Here is a 15,082-nt window from a genome sequence, read left to right as displayed (position 1 = left end):
TCCTTTTTTCTTCAACTTCAGAATTATGATTCATCACTGAAATAATATCCACACAATGCCGTAAAATATACAGAATTATTGTGTTTGTGATGTTTCTCAGCTTTGTCAGGCCAAGAAGTGGATAAGCGAGTCACCTTTTATCTGATGCTTTATTTAAATTTCTTTTCTCACTGTAGTAAAACCATTTGTTAGCAGCTGCTAGCTCACACATAAATGACACCAAAGTTTCTAAGCATCCTTATCTAGTGGATGATGTGAAACTGAGAATGAGGCAGCGCTTGCAGCAAAGACTGAAGCGAAATCAGCTCGACTGGGGAGATAAAAATAGGCTCTGGAGGCGACGGCTGGTAGCTGTAACAAGTGCGCTGTGAATGGACTGCTGGAGGATTGGGCCGGGGGGGTCAGGTAGCGTGAGGACAGCTTGGGGCGTGAAAGAGCACCTCAGCAGGGTTCTGATGGAAACCCTGACGACACCGAGAGAGACACCCGCAGTCAACCTTTACCCCCCACCTCTGTCTCTGTGGTCGCTCTCAGGGTGTGTGGTTTCAGTGTGAGTCAGCTTGTTGCAGATGCTGCACAACAGAAAGCTAAACAAGCATCTGCGTGTCTGCAAGAGGAGAAAAACTCTGCCTGGCAGCAAACAGGCTCCAGGGAGCCTCAGAGCGGCTGAATCCGTTTCCCTGCTTCTGCCTTCACCGTGTTCTGACTGCGATCAGCGGAGAGGAAACCACAGATAAGATGGTGCTTGATTGGCAGCACGGCGGGGATGATCGTCTAACGCCTGGAGAAAAACTCAAAGCAAAACTCTGAAACCATCTCTTATCGGAGAAATAGGCAGAAAAGTGAAACCAAACTCAGCAGCGATTGTTTCAACGATGAATCAAAGTGGATAAATCTTAGATTAGTGCTGAAACAGCCGTGTTTGAAAACATAAAAAGGACGAGGTAATGAGCGAGGAGGAGATGGTTTTGCCGCTCAAGTTTCAGTTTTAAACATCAAAAAGTAAAAATAGAAACTCTGATGTGTCCGTGGGGGGTCCACATTCATGATATAACTAACATATTCTGTGTCACGCTTTGTACCTAATGCCTAAAATGAGCTACACGGGGTGACCATGGCGTCAATGCCATCCTCCAGAACACCTTTGTGGGTTTACGCCGTGTCCCAGCGGTCCTTCGTGGGTTTTTGAAGCCACCCTCCGGAGTTTCTCAGCCGCCACCAGCCTCCGTAATGAACAGAGTAACGGAACAATCCAACCAGGTACAGATTAACACCAGGAGTTTAAATACTGAGGCGCAGGTGGAGAATGACAAAGGAACCAGATGAGCTAATCAGAGTAGATATGGAACAGCAGCGAAGCTTAGGGAGGGAGACTAATTACCACAGAGCGTTAAACTAAGACTCAAAGAAACTAATAACCAGGAGAAAATCACAAACACAGACCTAAGAGAAATAAATCCACATTAAGAAGAGAACACAGGAACAAAGTAAGAAACTAAACACACAGGAATTAACTAGTATGGAAACACCTTACTAACAATAATGAAGGACAAATTAACTGAATATGGCAAGATCAACAGAACATAAATAAACAATGAGGAAGTTGGCAAAACCCAAACACCCAAGGATCATAACAGCTTGATTGAGGTGAATCCTAATGGTTTGGACTGTAAGTGTGCTGGGCGGCTGTTGCTTACAGCTGTTTACCAGCAACAGGTTCAGAGCGGTGGGCGTGCCCGAGGCTGGTGGTTGCTCTCACAGCTGAGGGGAATCTTCTCATCGCCTGCGTGACGACCACTCAACGCCTCATTGTCTTTACTGGTGGAGGGAAGCCAAATATTCAGTTTCAGAGTTTCCTTCAAGTTATCTCACATTGTTCTCTCCTCTGCGCTTCCTCAGATCTACCGATCTCCTCAGGCACCTGGATTCCCGAGGATTTCTGGTGCAAGAACACCACCACCACCTCGTCCCCCAGGGTCCTTCAAGCCACTCCAAGCTCTGCAGAACTTCATCTCAGGTTCTTACCTTCAGCTCCTTCCATGTAAGAGTTCCTTCGCCCTCCAACTTACCACCTGACTGCAAACTCTTGTAACCAGGGCAACCCACGCTGATAAACACTCACCTCCAAACTGAAATCTTCGCCTCTGCGCTTACCCTCACATCCATAACCCATAACCTCCGTTAATCCCAACGTATCACTAACATCTCCTCTTCTCCTTCCCTCAGATGAACTTACCTGGCCAGAGGAAAAATGTCAGACCTTTACTACAGTCTCTGGGTGGTGGGTTAAAAATGGTAAATTACCGTATTTTTCGTATTATAAGTCACACTTTTTTTTTTTCAAAGTTTGGCCTATTTGACCACTAATTTTAAATGGTAAATCACACTGACCAACATGAACCATGGAGTAAACATTACTGTCTATAGCCACAAGAGGGCGCTCTAGGCTTGTGAATACTATCCTGCTCGTGTACCACTTAAAAACGAATCTAAACATTTACTTATAGGCAACAAAGACATGTTTCTATGTTTCGCTGATGAACGCGAGCTTTATGTTGCTCTGAAACATCCGTATCGTACTGTTAGCTTAGCATGTAGCACCGTTACGCTCACGGTCTGATTTAGGTGTAATTTCAACAACTTTCAGCGTAACGGGCCATGAGAACTTTACTGGTATTTCCCGGTGAATTTTTTTTCTAAATAAACAAGTATAGTCCCCTGCAACTTATGTTTTTTGCTCCTTAAGATGCATTTTTTTCAAGTGATGCGACCTATATTCCGGAGTGACTTACAGGCAGAAAAACACGGTACTGTGACTTCGGTACAATGAGGCTGACTGGCTTATGAGCGTTAAAGGGAACGAGTCCAGCTGCGATCGCATCATTAATCTAACCAGCAAACTGAAGGCTATAAAAAATCAGATGTGTTTAGAATCACTGTATTGCGTTAGCAACCGTTGCCTCCGAAGAAAAGCACGCAGCCATCGTCGTTCTGTCTCAAAATGACCTCACAGGCAGAACCCTGAAGGAACAGGAATCATCAAGAACTTCAAGATGGGAGGTTCATTCACAATAAATCCGGATGTTGCCCCGGGAACCTCCTGAACTACTGTTGCCACCGGTGCAGAGCTTGCCTGGCATCAGCAGCAGGTGGATGTGAGGACAACTCTAGATACAGACATGAATTAAACCCAGCAGCCATCGGCTCATCAACCAAACGATACATAAAACTGCCTCAGAAGTAGTTCCTTTTTTTAATTACAACACTTTTTTTTTACCTCCATTGTGTAGCTGGCTTGATATATTTCAGTTTTACATTTTTTTTTTATCTGTCTCTGCAGTTTTTAACTTTCTGTTAATGTTTAGCTCCTTGCTTGGTGAAACATTGATACATGCAATGACAATAAAAAGTATTTATTTTCTGATTTCTGAAATCATGCAGGAAGTATAAAGCAGAGCAACAGAAGCACTGAGCAAAGTTATTTTCTCTGATGCAAGAAGATCTGGAGAAGAAATGCCTGGAGGCCGAGTCCCGCTTAAATTGTTTAGCCAGAACTTAAAAGGAGTTAACGAATAAGAAGGCAAGTATTCCCTCTGCAAAGAAATGTCAAATTTAAGCGAGAAAGTCTTTAAATTCCACCTCTAAATGTTTTAACGCAAGCATTTTTCTTCTGAAACTGAAAAATAAAAAGGATCTGAATGAATATCTCATGTTATTCACAGGAATTGTCGCTCCGTCATACAAGACGCCCACACAGAAAAACAAAGATCGGTATAAAACCACAGATTCCTGATAAGATCTGGAGATTAATCCAGAAGCAGAAATACCTCAGCATACCAGAGAAAACGGTAACAAAACAGCCATTATTTTTCACTCTGGCTGTGCTGCAGCTTGCTGCTGTGTAACAACTTCTGTATTTTAGCAGCTTCTGAACTCAGACAGTTTTGCCTTGTCAACTCGAGCACAGGCTCGTCAGGCTATAAATGGACCCAAAAAGGGGAACATAAGTAATTGCAGGGAAACTTTTTTTCTTCTCTCGAAAAAAATTTTCTCAGACTAAAAATAAGCTTCAGGGTAAGTGTGCATGGCTTCACAGCTATAAATGACCTCCTGCCTAAAAACCATCAATGAATTCCTGCTGACCTCTAAATGTCACATTTGACTACGTCTATGTAAGGAAACTTGCATAAATGCATGCTGCTGCTGACGTGAGGCTATTCATAGATCATGTTTTTATTGGGTTTTCTCAGAAACAGTGAACAATTACCCCTAAAATGACACAAAGTCGCACATTTAGGCAGCCCATCAATCTGGGAGGCGTTATTAGGACATTTTAAAAACTATTCTACAGTAAAAGAGACTATTTTATTGATAAATATATAAAAATCTAGATGAATAAATAAAGAAAAAAAAAGGAAAACAATTCAGACAACAGCGAATCTTCCCAGGAGTGGATGACCCAGCAAATTTACCCCATGATCCTAAAAGAAATGATAAGAAAACCCACCAGCACCACCTCAGACACTACAGGTCTCAATTAGCCTGTTAAACGTTCAGCTCATGATGGGGCAATTAGAAAGAAAGCCTCTGCTCTCTAAAATCGTAACAGCAGCTTTAAAGCATGACAGAAAACTTCTAAAACTATTTCCTGTGGATAAACGCACCCAAAGCAGAGACGTTGGGCCATAATGTGCACATTTTTTTTGGATCTGGGCCAAAGTCCTCTAGAGTCGGTCCCAAAATGGGCACATCTACAACACAACGGCTGAAAAGGACAAGAACCAAGGCGTTGCATGGCCTAGTCAAAGTCCAGACCTCAACCTGAGGTGGGACGTTTGGCGAATTGCTCTAAAGCAATGTGAGGTTTATCGCTGCTGAACTTGGTTCTACCAGCAGATGGACTTCCTTTAAGTAAAGTTTCCATTAAATAAGCAATGATACCATGTAATACGTCACATTGTATTAAAAACTCCAGGACTGGATTACAGTATCACATCAGATATTCTTCTGTGTGCACAAAAAAGATGACTCAGCTTTCCTCCAGCCTGTTTTTAACGACACCTTTTTCCCAAAGACTCTGGTGGTTTCAGTGAAAATGCTGACTGATGAGAGAAGGTAACACCTTGGTCTCTTTAAAGATGCATGAATGCACTCACTGCCACAGCTCATTAACATATGTGAATCACATTGTGGCATTTCCATGAAGTTATGTGTCGTTTCCCCTCGCAAAGGAAGCCCTGCGAAAGTTCGCTGCAACCACACACACACACACACTGACAGTTACGTTTTCTGTCATACAATTGGTGTCCCGCTGCATGCAAGGGCCAGAAAAACTAAGAAAGATTTGTGAAAAAGGTAAAAAATTATGCCGTTTCTTTTGCAACGTCATGCTGTCTTTATCAGCAAAATAAAAATGCACATATTGCTGGGTTAGCAGCATCCGTGGTGGTATTCCTGCTGGACTCACACCACACCGGTCCTCCTCTCCATTATTTCCATCGAGTCACCGTTTTGACCGTTTTAACCTCCTAACTGAACTGGACTCACACGTTAAACGGCATCTTTTATGTAGAAAAGCTGAAACAAAAATAACTTGTTTCTGCAGCCCAGTGAACAGCTGCTGGGGCAAAACAACAACAAATGACCAGCAATATGTTTAAACTCTACACATTCAGGCTCAGAGGGCCTTCAACAACTGCTGCAGTTCATGTAACCTCCACCAGATGTCGCTGCTGGACAACTCTGACACACGTCTGTATCTGCTTCTGTGAGGCCAGTCGTCAGAACCAAAGATCTGCTAGTTGCGCTCATCTGGGATGCAGTCATGGAGTTAATGGCTCCAGAAGGGAAGCCTTGCTGGGGAAATTTAGTTTTGGTGTATTGAAGAGAAGATTTGAGCGGTTTTACAATCTCAGTGAGATTACATAGATTACAAGAAATTTACTCGTCACACATCGGCTTAATAAACAAAAAGAAAAGTGGCAAAAGGAGGAAAGGTGCGTAAGGTATAAGGTATATACAATGTGTCCACATATGTACAGTGTATCAAAAATAAAAAAATTAAATAAAAGGTACAGGGGAAATAAAGCAGATATTTAGGGTGACGTTTTACATAAAGTGGTACCAGGTAATAGATCTAAATAGATCTACCCCCATAGATCTAAACCTAAATATAATAAAAGTCCAGTTTAGTCATTTCTTCTAGCCTAACAACTCAGGATGCTCTGATAGGAGAATTTGGGCCGATATCAATATTGGATATTAATTGCTGTTATGACCAAGAGATATTTCCATTTCCCTACGCTTTCAATATCGTGAAAATGTCAGAACTGCTTTTCTGCTTCAGCTTCACGCATTACTGCCACATGACTAAACAACTAACACATGGCGCATTAATATCTGCCTTTTTTTTTGTGTGTGTGTGTCTCCTGCCTGGCAATGTGGCATTAAGAATTGTTGTCTTAATGCCAAAACGAGCCCAACAGATTTTACTTTCACAAGTGGAGCCTTACCGCTTTCACCGTATTGCTCCACTTTATTTATATATATGCAAGAAGCTTTATTATAATTTATGCAGGAAACAGATGAGACAAAATGCTAAAAGGGAAAAAAGGTGAAAGAAAAAGAAGAGAGGAAAGGGAGAGAGCAATATAACATCCTCAGAGTTTGCTTCTACACCTGCAAAGAGAGATATACAAACAGCAGCAGAACCAGCTGATAAAGTATTGCAGGTACAAACAAACAATGCCTTGATACTATCATTGAAGAATATACAGTATTATTTAATATAGGATGTATAAAGTGACAGCTGAAGATAATAATTGGGGTTTTCTGTATAGAAGTGAATCTGTAAGTTCCTGAATCCAAGCACCTGTAAATAAATAAATAAAATGGCCCATTTCTACTTATGGGACCAATGCTGGTATGTATGGCAGATCCCTTTAAATAAGTCATTGGATGTAAATTCATGTTAACCTGAGCGTTAACACAATCAATATTGGATGGGATACAGCCCAATCCATCCAGGTTCTGGTTCTGATCCACATGTTCTGTAAATGTTTTTGCACCTTGTTTCCTTGATAAGTCAAATGTAAATAAAAAGGCTACTTTAAAAAGGTAGATCAAACATTTCAAACAAATGTGTCTAAAATCCACTCATATCTCTGCTGCATACCGCCAAAGTCTATGAACAGCAATTCCCCGTCGCATCATGAAAACATGTGTTTTTAAGTAAGTCCTGTTTTAATCTGGCCATTCTATCATACACTGCATTCATCCATCATATTTATGAACGTGAAGCTTCTACTGACATCTAGTGGTGATGTTGAGCACCATTCATGAGCAAAACCTTAAACTAATGAATGTAAATGAATAAATATATATTTCAAACCATTGCCCTTAGAAATCATCTAATTAGTAACAAGTTAACACGTACATAGCTTAATCTTAATTAAGTAGAAATACAGCTGGTAGCTGAAGGTCTTATTATGCATCACTTTTAAAACACCATCCCCAGTTAAATCTGATGGGAGCAGCGCTTGTGATCACATCCGATCGACTTTTAGGGGGTGAAAGGAGAAAGGAAATCTGGTTCGCAGTGGGTGTTTATTGTGGGGGTATGATCTGAAAGGGTGAAACTGTTGGGAAAGTGGAGAGAGTTGTAAATAAGATCCACAAACCCTAAGAGTCATTTTTGCCTTCGGTCCAGCAAAACATTGTTTAGGCCCACAAAAGCAACATGACTACAATAACAACCACATTTTATTTTTTTTTATTTTTGTGGGCGACTGTGGCTTGGTGGGTTGAGTAGTTGTCTGGCAATCTGAGGGTTGTGGGTTCGATTCCAGCTTCCCCCTGCCACATGTCGATGTGCCCCTGGGCAAGGCACTTAACCCCAAGTTGCCTACCGAGCTGCGTCTCGGTGTATAAATGTGTGTGCGTTAGTGAGAGCGACTGGGTGAATGTGGCTATAGTGTACAGCGCTTTGGGTGGTCAGCATGACTGGAAAAGCGCTATATAAGTTCAGTCCATTTACCATTTACACCTACTTTAGTAAATCTATTTTAACCTTTAAAGAACAAAAAAAATTAAATTTTCTTTAGGTTCAATATAGAATACAAGATCAAAAAAGCATATAGCTTGCAACCTAATGAGAAAAATAATACGTTAGAAAAATAATTTTATGTACACTATTAATGCCATTCTTGGTAGAAATGTTTTGTATATAAGCTTATTGCATGAAAACTCTAAGGAAAAATGGCTTAAGCTAACATTTATTAAGTACTTTAAAAAAATTTAAATATTGTTCAATTTTCTAGCATTTTTGGCCAAAGTTTATTTATAGTTTATTTATGTTGGTTTCTATTTGCAGTTGGAATTCGGAAATCCTGACTTCCACGGACTCGTCCCCGCGGCTCCCGGGGGCTTCAGGGTTGGCTTCTCTTTCACCTTTTCTTCCTTTTAGCATTTCGTCTCATCTGTTTCTCTCCTTTTTTCCCCCTCTTTTACCTTTCCGTTTCACTGCCCATTCCACATGAAATATTCCCAGCATAAATTCTAATAAAGCTTCTTGCATATATAAATCAAGCGGAGCACTATGGTGAAAGCAGTAAGGCTCCACTTGTGAAAGTAAAATCTGTTGAGTTCTTTTTGGCTTTAAGACAACAATTATTAAAGCAGCACTGCCAGACAGGAAACACAAAAAAAGAGATCTTAACTGCCCGATTGGAAGAATCACCTGGAACGGCCGCTAAAATCAAACTTTCCCCTCAGAAAGTCGGATAAATTTGTAAGGCTGATTGTCGGATCCAACATGGCCGCTCCTCGCATCAACAACAGCAAGCCGTGATGAAAACACTTTTATTTTATAGGTCACAGATGTAAGATTGCAACTAAAATCAACGTTGCATGTCGCAGCTGCAACTTAAAACTAATTAAAAATTTTGTTTGCTTGCGGACAGTACAGCTTTAAATAATGTTCAGAAGAGGTGCTAGAAACACAAAACAACAGTTTTCCTGGCCGTCGCCATATATCCTGACCTATTTTTATATATTTTGAAATCCCAATTTCTCCGCTTGTGTTAACTGGAATGTCGTTTACTGGGTTTTAGTGGGATTACCTGCTCCTAGTTTCATTTCCAAGGTACACGGAATGCAGCATAAGAACCAGATGCAACTCCCAAACCCCTGAGCTAGACTAACAGAAAATACCACAGCACATCGCCCAGAAAACACCATCCGCATGGTGACGCATGGTCACATCATGCTGTAAGCGTGCTTTACTTCAACAGGGACAGGTAAGCTAGAGGGGGAAAAATGGGGAAAATGCTGGAAGAAAATTAATAAGCGTCTGTAAAAGACTTGAGTCTGGGTGGAGCATTTACTTCCAGCAGGCCAACATAATGCAGGAGCTACAATGGCCCAGTCAAAGTCCAAACCTAAATCAAACTGAGAATTTGTGGCAAGACTTGGTTTTGATAGACGCTCTCTGTCCATTTTAATTGAGATTCAGCTTATCTCCAAAAGAATGGATAAAAAATTTCAGTCTGATATAGAGAAACGAACAACAGAGTTTCAGCTCTAACTGCACTGAGGGCTAGTTATGTATCCACTGGGTCTCCAGATATCTGAGTTTAAAAAAAATAAAAATAAAATAGAAAACCTTTCCTTAAACTTCTGCATTATGTACCAGTTTGTGTCTGTCTATCACGTAAAAAATAACTTATGTCAGTTATATAAGATTTTGAAAACATTTTAAATGATGTAAAGACTTAATAATTACCATATTTGCTTTGATATACAACATGTTAGCTACATTTTAATTACAATTTATATAAATCTAATATTAAAATTTTTTTGTAATGTTAAATTCTGTTCAACCGTCTGGACCACCGTAGTTTTTAAATGTGTAAACAGAGAGCTAACTTTAGCTTAGCTAAAACAGCTTTGCTAACCGTTAGCTCAGCTAAAACACCTTTGCTAATCGTTAGCTTAGCTAAAACACCTTTGCTAATCGTTAGCTTAGCAGCTAAGCTAACGATTAGCAAAGGTGTTTTAGCTAAGCCTTAGCTAAAACACCTTTGCTGACCGTTAGCTAAACTGTAACCTGAGGTTAAAGTAAGAAGAGTTAGCATTCACCTTTAAAAACTTCGACATAGTTCTAATTCTCAAACATAAAAAAATAACTTTAAACAGAACAACTTTAAAATTTAACTTACCTTTAATTTTGTTTTCATGTGGGGAAAACGTCTTCTTCCTAGACATCAAATTGACGTCACACGCTGGCTGGGGTGGGAATTTGTTCGGTAGAAATCACAAATTTGATTATTTCATTGTTAAATATGGAAAGTTATTTGAAAAACGTAACAGCTGGAATTTGATATTTGTTTCACACTAAATAATAATCATATTATTCGCTTCTTAATGAAGTCAAACTCGTTTTTAAAACCGCTTTTTGAAAGCTTCTACAACTTCACTTTTTCTTAGCGCCTTCCACTACTTACTGAGCCGCAGTGAACGGGATCTGAGTATGACGTCATGCCCAGTGAGCACATGCACGTCCATAGACGTAATTGGAAACTAAATTAAGTTACAATAACAAGGAAAAAGGAAGTTGGAATGATGAGAAAAAGTTACAGTGACAAGACAAAAGTTAAATTGTGATAAAAAAAAACGTGTAAATATTAACAATAATTTTAAACGTCACTGGGACATAGACCTATGACGTACCACCTTTTCTTCAATAAATTGTTTATTAATTTTATTCTCAATGTTTTGACATTAATTAATTTCAGCATTTTCCCCACATTTTTAAATTTTATTCTTGAAAACGATTTTTATTTATTTTTTAATTTTTTTCTGTAATGGACATTAAAGAAACACGTCTATAAAAAACATCCATATATTTATTCCTCAGAGTGACCCCAGTGCGTGCTGGGTAGTCAGTGTTATGCACAACAGGTAAGAAAATCTTCAAGAAGTTTATTTAGGATCAATTATAACAGAAATATCCTGTTTTTTTTACCAACAGTGGGAAGTTCAGGCGTACCAGGAGAAAAGAGACAGGGAGACAGAGGCATGCAGATTCACACAAAATAAAAGAAGACAACGAGACAACTGCTTATTTTGGTAATTTACTTCTGACTGACGGCTTTCTCTGTTTGTTTTTTGTGAGAAAATTTTAGACGTTGGTCTGACTCGGTAAAAAAAGTGATGATGATTTAAAACAGACGACTAAAACTATCGTTTTTGCGAGCCAGTGTTAAGTTTGTATCTGCTTAAACCAGTGTTGTAGTCAAGTCACTATGCCTCGAGTCCGAGTCCAGGTTCGAGTCTCCAGTGTTCAAGTCCGAGTCAAGTCCACTACTCATCCGAGTCGAGTCCTTATTGATCAAGTCGAGTCCAAGTTCCGCACTAAAGTAAGCATAGCCTACATGTTTTTAAACTAAAAAAAAAAAATCCACACTCCACCACATTGCACTAATAGATATTAAAATCATACACCAAATAATATTCTAATGACATATTAAAATTATAGCCTAATGATATAAAAAAAGTCGAGTCTTTTTCCTCAATTTCCGAGTCAGAATGATCTGAATGTAGGAGTCCGAGTCCAAGTTCGAGTCATCAGTGCTCAAGTCCAAGTCAAGTCACGAGTCTCTAAATTTAGCAAATGACTCGGACTCAAGCTCTCTGCTTGTTTTTTGTGAGAAACTTTTAGACGTTGGTCTGACTCGGTAAAAGAAAGGTGATGATGATTTAAAACAGACGACTTAAACTATCGTTTTTGCGAGGCAGTGTTAAGTTTGTATCTGCTTAAACACACCTGAGTGAAATGTTTGACTTTGCAGAGGCTCTTTAGCCATTTATTCAGGAACTAATCCAGAAGCTGCAGGTCCCATGAGTTTCAGACCCCTGATGTAAAAGTCTGGATCACAGGAAGGAAAACTGAAGCAAATGACCAATTTCAATGACAGATTCTAAACACCAGGTGGCAGCAGAGGCTGAGGTTCTGCACTTTAAACTTTTACTCCAAACATCTCAAACATCTCCCTTTCTGTCAGAGAAACCTTGAGAGGATCCATCCAGGAAACCTGCAGCGCTGCAAAGAAGCGTCTGGGACGGCTGGAAACTTCTGTGAATCCAACAGGGAATGCCGGACGGACCGCACCGAGCCTCCGCGTGTGTGCGTGTGTGTGTGGCGCTCTGAAGATGAAGACAGACGCTGGAAATAAACTGACCTCTGGCCTGACAAATCTGACACCCTCTGAGTTTTCCATGAACCCAGAGACCCCCCCGCTGCAGATCAGCGTGTGCCTGCTGGGGGCTGCATGGGGCTGTACGGGCAGACAGATGGACACAGAGGCAGGTACAGACTCTTTCCATGACTGGGTTTATATTTAGGGTTAGAGGAAGGTGAAATGTTCAACTGATACTGGAAGGGCCGCGGGAGCTGTTCTGACCGGTTAAACTGGGCTAGAGCTCGCTCAGAGTGGGTCAGAGGGATTACAATCAGAAATTAGATCAGATTCTTTGGCATTAGTGTTTTATTGTGTAGGCCTGACTATGCCGAACACCGAAGACGTGTTTGATCGGTGACAAGCGTTGGAAACTTTGGGCTTAATTAGGTTTTCCCAATTTAGATAACGGCAGCTTTGGTTCTGAGTTGTTACAGTTATTCCGAGAGACCAATTAGAGGCTCGGGAGGTGTTGGAGTTTAACAGCTTTGCACTGATTTATTTACAGCTAGTGATGAAGGTTCGTCTCACACAGAAGGCCCAGCAGAGACTGGACTTCCACAGGAGCTGCTGGTCATCTTCTGAGCTGCCATTATTCTGTCTGTGTTCGTCCACAGGGGCGAAATGCAAAGACCAACCACCACAGAGACAGCTTCTTCCCCCAGGCTGTCAATCTGAAGAACATCTTTGCATCTAAAGAGCCATTTTTCCTCCAGTCCACTTGAATTAAACTTGTTCAGAGCTGCAAATGTTGCCTTAACTTTTGAAAAAAAGACAAGTTATAATTTTTGATAAAGATCTACTGTAGGAAATATGTTGTCATCATTAAAGAAACGCCCTTTTATGTTTATTTTGAGGTTTTATAAAAAAGAGGATTGATGGGATGTTGATAGATGTAAAAACAAATCATAGTTTCCAACATAATGAAAAAATATTGATTTAAAATTAAATATTACTGGCACTTTTAGCATCATTGTGTTGTGAAAATTAAAAGCAATTATTCCAAGAAAAAGTTGCTAAAACCTGCATTTATTATGATTATTACCTTTAAATACAATAATAAAAATATAATTTGTAGCCAAAGTTTTTAAGACCCACTGTGGAAGACCACAGGTTGCAGACCCCTGATCTAGAGTAACACCTGTATCAATACATGTTATGTTTTTTATCTTTCATTTTATCTCATACATTTATACTTAATTGCTTGCTTGTGCACACAAACTGGCCAATAAAGCTGATTTTGAGTCTGAGGTTTCAATCTGAAACAACGCAAAGCCTCAGTTTGCATAATGAGGAACCGTCAGAGAAAATAACTTTGCGCCAGTCTTCTGCTGTTCATCCCTGTGCTTCCTGTATTTCTGTCTTTGGTTTCATTTCCTAGGGCACAGGTCACTTCTGTGCACCCAAACCCACCTATTGCCAACATTGGTCAAGCTCTGCACCGGTGGGAACAGCGGTTCTGGAGCTTGCTGGACACATTTGAAAGTCATGAGGCCTTTTTCGATGATGCGACTATACTTTAAGGAACAATATGCATGGATGTGGTGCCAACATGCTGTGAAAACGGGTTTTTGTTAAAAAGCTGCATCTGATTAATGGAGGAAACTTTCAGCAATTGATTCTGAGCCATTGCCATCCTTCACAAAATTATGTATTCACAAAAGCTTGCTGCTAAAGAAATTGACCGTTCCTAGAACGGCATTTGCAAACATGCCAATGGGAAGTTAAGTGGAAGGAAAAGGTTTGATAGGAAAAAAATGCACAAGCATTACAGCATTGATAGACTAAATAATACCAAGTTAGCCTAGAAAAACTATTTAATGCATATATATTCTGTCTGCTGGTGAAGATTCTCAGTCATCCAGGTCATGGTCATTCAAAAAAAAGTAAAAAACAAAGTAACTGTACTTGTTTTCTGTAGTTTAAAGACGTTTTGCTTCCTCTTCATGAAGCTTTCTCAATTCAAAAAGTCTGGAGTAATGTGAAGTACCAAGCTTTATACTACTACCCAAACAAAGGCCTTGTAATGGCTTAGATAACATGCAAATTCAACAGAAATGTATATTCTGTCGCACGTTTACAATCAGTTCAATGGCAAAGCTTAAAAAAAGTTTTGGCTTTTATTGGGCTTATTTAAAATTAACATTTCCTAAAGAAAAGTTGTGTTTTTCTGTGTGTGGTGAGTGTTTATCATATTTTTCACTTTTTGAAATGAATATTCAGAGTTATTAATACATGACACAGCAGTCCCTGCCTTCCTGTGAGTCCTGATCTGTCCCCGGTCTACCCCACAGACTCCTGAAGGACATTTAGCCACATCAGAGACGCGTCAGCGTGTAACGATACATAAACACGACACCGGCTCTACAGCTGTTGCTGCTGCTCTCTGTTTTCTCCTGTTCAGATGTTCAGGTCAAAGACTTTCTGACATCCACCTCACCTGCTCAGGTGTCGGCCCAGTGCATGCTGGGAGAGCTGAACACCCATGGACTCTTCCTCTGGTCGCCTCCTGCGGCGATGCTGTGCCTTCATGTTTAGTTAATGTGAAGAGCAAACAGCGGGTGATGTAACGTTCTCAGCTAAGCTGTGAGGTCATGGAGAACTGAACAGATCCAGCAGGTTTGTTCAGTCGCCATAAATTAACGGTTTGATGTTTCTCTCCAAAGCAACGAAACCCAGACTGCAGGAAAACAAAGAAGTAAAATAAATATGTTCAATCGTGGCAAAGCTCTCAAAAAGTTTTGATGAAATGGCAAAGAAACACAAAACGTTGTTGGAATAAAGATAAAGTTTCTGCATCTGCTGATCAGCTTCTGAATGGTGACCGTGCCTCAGTTAAATATTAA

The 15,082-nt window shown here is 40.2% G+C and overlaps 1 long non-coding RNA gene across 1 annotated transcript in view; it reads right to left on the bottom strand.

The window, feature by feature from the left end:
• The window catches only part of LOC110367039, a 29,493-nt gene extending 19,018 nt beyond the window's left edge, over window positions 1–10,475 (bottom strand). The window contains exon 1 of the long non-coding RNA XR_004933163.1: window positions 10,218–10,475. This is a non-coding gene — a long non-coding RNA (uncharacterized LOC110367039). The remainder of the gene's footprint in view (window positions 1–10,217) is intronic.
• Window positions 10,476–15,082: the final 4,607 nt, after the last annotated feature.

Source organism: Fundulus heteroclitus, chromosome 17 (assembly GCF_011125445.2).
Source record: "Fundulus heteroclitus isolate FHET01 chromosome 17, MU-UCD_Fhet_4.1, whole genome shotgun sequence".
In the NCBI taxonomy this organism is placed as follows: Eukaryota; Metazoa; Chordata; class Actinopteri; order Cyprinodontiformes; family Fundulidae; genus Fundulus; species Fundulus heteroclitus.
The sequence above is the reverse complement of the archived record's forward strand: the minus strand, read 5'-3'. Positions and strand labels throughout refer to the sequence as shown.